The 4,924-nt window shown below is 42.2% G+C and overlaps 1 non-coding gene across 1 annotated transcript; it reads right to left on the bottom strand.

Annotated features, from left to right (window-relative positions):
* Nucleotides 1–370: 370 nt before the first annotated feature.
* On the bottom strand, nt 371–474 carry LOC148580139 (small nucleolar RNA R71). The gene has a single exon (XR_015896427.1). It is a non-coding gene; the product is annotated as a small nucleolar RNA R71 (small nucleolar RNA).
* Between the last annotated feature and the right edge of the window lie 4,450 nt (nt 475–4,924).

The following is a 4,924-nucleotide window of genomic DNA, read 5'->3' as shown; positions in this document are numbered from 1 at the left end:
AAGGAAGATGCTTGGTGACTTTACTGCACCTAATTCCAATTTACATGGAAGAAGCATCTCCATTCCTACTATTGGAGCAAACAACTTTGAGCTGAAACCTCAATTAGTTTCTCTGATGTAGCAGAACTGCAAGTTTCATGGACTTCCATCTGAAGATCCTTTTCAGTTCTTAACTGAATTCTTGCAGATATGTGATACTGTTAAGACTAATGGAGTAGATCCTGAAGTCTACAGGCTCATGCTTTTCCCTTTTGCTGTAAGAGAGAGAGCTAGATTATGGTTGGATTCTCAACCCAAAGACAGCCTGAACTCTTGGGATAAGCTGGTCACGGTGTTCTTAGCCAAGTACTTTCCTCCTCAAAAGCTGAGCAAGCTTAGAGCTGATGTTCAAACCTTCAGACAGAAAGAAGGTGAATCCCTCTATGAAGCTTGGGAAAGATACAAACAGTTGACCAAAAAGTGTCCTTCTGACATACTTTCAGAATGGACCATCCTGGATATATTCTATGATGGTTTATCTGAGCTATCAAAAATGTCACTGGACACTTCTGCAGGTGGATCCATTCACCTAAAGAAAACGCCTGCAGAAGCTCAAGAACTCATTGACATGGTTGCTAATAACCAGTTCATGTACACTTCTGAAAGGAATCCTGTGAGTAATGGGACGCCTATGAAGAAGGGAGTTCTTGAAGTTGATACTCTGAATGCCATATTGGCTCAGAATAAAATATTGACTCAGCAAGTCAATATGATCTCTCAGAGTCTGCATGGAATGCAAGCTGCATCCAACAGTACTCAAGAGGCTTCTTATGCAGAAGAAGCTTATGATCCTGAGAACCCTGCAATAGCAGAGGTAAATTACTTAGGTAAACCTTATGGAAACACCTATAACTCATCATGGAGAAATCACCCCAATTTCTCATGGAAGGATCAAAAGCCTCAACGAGGCTTTAATAATGGTGGAAGAAACAGGTTTAACAATAGTAAACCTTTTCCATCATCTACTCAGCAACAGACAGAGAACTCTGAACAAAATGCTTCTAATTTAGCAAATCTAGTCTCTGATCTATCTAAGGCCACTGTGAGTTTCATGAATGAAACCAGGTCTTCCATTAGAAATTTGGAAGCACAAGTGGGCCAGCTGAGTAAAAGGATCACTGAAATCCCTCGAAGTACTCTCCCAAGTAATACAGAAGAGAATCCAAAAGGAGAGTGCAAGGCCATTGACATAAGCACCATGGCCGAACCCAAAGAGGGAGAGGAAGACGCAAATCCCAAGGAGGAAGACCTCCTGGGACGTCCAGTGATCAATAAGGAGCTTCCTTCTGAGGAACCAAAGGAATCTGAGACTCATCTAGAGACCATAGAGATTCCATTGAACCTCCTTATGCCCTTCATGAGCTCTGATGAGTATTCCTCTTCTGAAGAGAATGAGGATGTTACTGAAGAGCAAACTGCCAAGTTTCTTGGTGCAATCATGAAGCTAAATGCCAAATTATTTGGCATTGATACTTGGGAAGTTGAACCTCCCTTGTTCATCAATGAACTAAGTGATCTGGATCAACTGACATTGCCTCAGAAGAGACAGGATCTTGGGAAGTTCATAATACCTTGTACCATAGGCACCATGATCTTTAAGGCTCTGTGTGACCTTGGTTCAGGAATAAACCTCATGCCCCTCTCTGTAATAGAGAAACTGGGAATCTATGGGGTGCAAGCTGCTAAAATCTCATTAGAGATGGCAGACAATTCAAGAAAACAGGCATATGGACAAGTAGAGGACGTGTTAGTAAAGGTTGAAGGCCTTTACATCCCTGCTGATTTCATAGTCTTGGATACTGGAAAGGAAGAGGATGAATCCATCATCCTAGGAAGAGGATGAATCCATCATCCTAGGAAGACCTTTCCTGGCCACAGCAAGAGCTGTGATTGATGTTGACAGAGGTGAAATAGTCCTTCAATGGAATGAGGACTCCCTTGTGTTTAAAACTCAAGGATCTCCCTCTGCAACCATGGAGAGGAAGCATGAAAAGCTTCTCTCAAAGCAGAGTCAACCCAAGCCCCCACAGTCAAACTCTAAATTTGGTGTTGGGAGGCCATAACCAAACTCTAAGTTTGGTGTTGAACTCCCATATCCAAACTCTAAGTTTGGTGTTGGAGAGTTTCAACAATGCTCTGAACATCTGTAAGGCTCCATGAGAGCCCACTGTCAAGCTATTGACATTAAAGAAGCGCTTGTTGGGAGGCAACCCAATGTTTATTTATCTAATTTTTATTTTCATTATTTTTCGTGTCTTTATAGGTTCATGATCATGTGGAGTCACAAAATAAATAGAAAAATTGAAAACAGAATCAAAAATAGCAGAAGAAAAGTCACACCCTGGAGGAGCATCTGTCTGGCGTTCAGCGCCAGAACAGAGCATGGTTCTGGCGCTGAACGCCCAAAATGGGCAGCTTCTGGGCGCTGAACGCCAGAACAGGCATGGTTCTGGCGTTCAACGCCAGAATTGGCACACAAATGGGCGTTGAACGCCCAAAATGGTCACCAGCCTGGCGCTGAATGCCCAGAGTTGTGTGCAAAGGCATTTTTCATGCCTAATGGGTGCAGAGATGTAAATCCTTGAACACCTCAGGATCTGTGGACCCCACAGGATCCACTCAGGATCTGTGGACCCCACAGGATCCCCACCTACCTCCACTCACTTCTTCTCACCACTCTCTTTCACACAACCCCATAAACTCTCTTCCCCATCACCTCTTCACCACTCACATCCATCCACTCTTCCCCATAAACTTACCTCATAAACTCCACCTACCTTCAAAATTCAAAACCAATTTCCCATCCAAACCCACCCATATGGCCGAACCTTAACCCCCCTCCCTTCGCTATATAAAGCCCTCCATTCTTCATCAAATTCACATAACACATCCCTCTACACCCCTCTTGGCCGAAACACTTCCCATTCTCCCTCTCCTCCATTTCTTCTTCTTCTTCTTCTATTCTTCTTTTCTTGCTCGAGGACGAGCAATATTCTAAGTTTGGTGTGGTAAAAGCATAAGCTTTTTGTTTTTCCATTACCATTGATGACACCTAAGACCGGAGAATCCTCTAGAAAGGGGAAGGGGAAGACAAAAGCTTCCACCTCCGAGTCATGGGAGATGGAAAGGTTCATCTCCAAAGCCCATCAAGACCACTTCTATGATGTTGTGGCCAAGAAGAAGGTGATCCCCGAGGTCCCTTTCAAACTCAAAAGAAATGAGTATCCGGAGATCCGACATGAAATTCAAAGAAAAGGTTGGGAAGTTCTAACAAATCCCATCCAACAAGTCGGCATCCTAATGGTTCAAGAGTTCTATGCCAATGCATGGATCACCAAGAACCATGATCAAAGTAAGAACCTGGATCCAAAGAACTATGTTACAATGGTTCGGGGGAAATACTTGGATTTTAGTCCGGAAAATGTGAGGTTGGCGTTTAACTTGCCCATGATGCAAGGAGATGAACGCCCCTACACTAGAAGGGTCAACTTTAATCAAAGGTTGGACCAAGTCCTTATGGACATATGTATAAAAGGAGCTCAATGGAAGATTGACTCCAAAGGCAAGCCGGTTCAACTAAGAAGAGTGGACCTCAAGCCTGTAGCTAGAGGATGGTTGGAGTTCATTCAATGCTCAATCATTCCCACTAGCAACCGGTTTGAAGTTACTATAGACCGGGCCATTATGATCCATAGCATCATGATTGGAGAAGAGGTGGAAGTTCATGAGATTATACCTCAAGAACTCTACAAGGTGGCTGACAAGTCCTCTACTATGGCAAGGTTAGCCTTTCCTCACCTCATCTGCCACCTATGCAATTCGGCTGGGATTGACATAGAGGGAGATATCCTCATTAAAGAGGACAAGCCCATCACTAAGAAGAAGATGGAGCAAGCAAGAGAGCCCATTCATGGAGCTCAAGAGGCATATGAAGCTCATCACCATGAGATCCCGGAGATGCCTCAAATGCACTTTCCTCCACAAAACTATTGGGAGCAAATCAACACCTCCCTAGGAGAATTGAGTTCCAATATGGGACAACTAAGGGTGGAACATCAAGAGCACTCCATCATACTTCATGAAATAAGAGAAGATCAAAAAGCAATGAGAGAGGAGCAACAAAGACGAGGAAGAGACATAGAAGAGCTCAAGGACATCATTGGTTCCTCAAGAAGGAAACGCCACCATCACTAAGGTGGATTCATTCCTTGTTCTTATTTCTTCTGTTTTTCGTTTTCTATGTTATGTGCTTATCTGTATTTGTGTCTTCATTACATGATCATTAGTAGTTAGTAACTGTGTCTTAAAGTTATAAATGTCCTATGAATCCATCACCTCTCTTAAATGAAAAATGTTTTAATTCAAAAGAACAAGAAGTACATGAGTTTCGAATTTATCCTTGAACTTAGCTTAATTATATTGATGTGGTGACAATGCTTCTTGTTTTCTGAATGTATGCTTGAACAATGCATATGTCTTTTGAAGTTGTTGTTCATGAATGTTAAATATGTTGGCTCTTGAAAGAATGATGACTAGGAGACATGTTATTTGATAATCTGAAAAATCATAAAAATGATTCTTGAAGCAAGAAAAAGTAGCAAAGAATAAAGCTTGCAGAAAAAAAAAATAAATAGGCGAAAAAAAAATAATAATAATAAGAAAAAGAAAAAGCAAGCAGAAAAAGCCAAAGCTCTTAAAACCAAGAGGCAAGAGCAAAAAGCCAATAACCCTTAAAAACAAAAGGCAAGGGAAATGAAAAGGATCCCAAGGCTTTGAGCATCAGTGGATAGGAGGGCCTAAAGGAATAAAATCCTGGTCTAAGCGGCTAAACCAAGCTGTCCGTAACCATGTGCTTGTGGCGTGTAGGTGTCAAGTGAAAACTTGA

This window comes from Arachis ipaensis, chromosome B10 (genome assembly GCF_059453495.1).
Source record: "Arachis ipaensis isolate K30076 ecotype BB chromosome B10, ASM5945349v1, whole genome shotgun sequence".
In the NCBI taxonomy this organism is placed as follows: Eukaryota; Viridiplantae; Streptophyta; class Magnoliopsida; order Fabales; family Fabaceae; genus Arachis; species Arachis ipaensis.
Note: the sequence above shows the minus strand (reverse complement) of the source record. Positions and strands in the feature narration are given on the sequence as shown.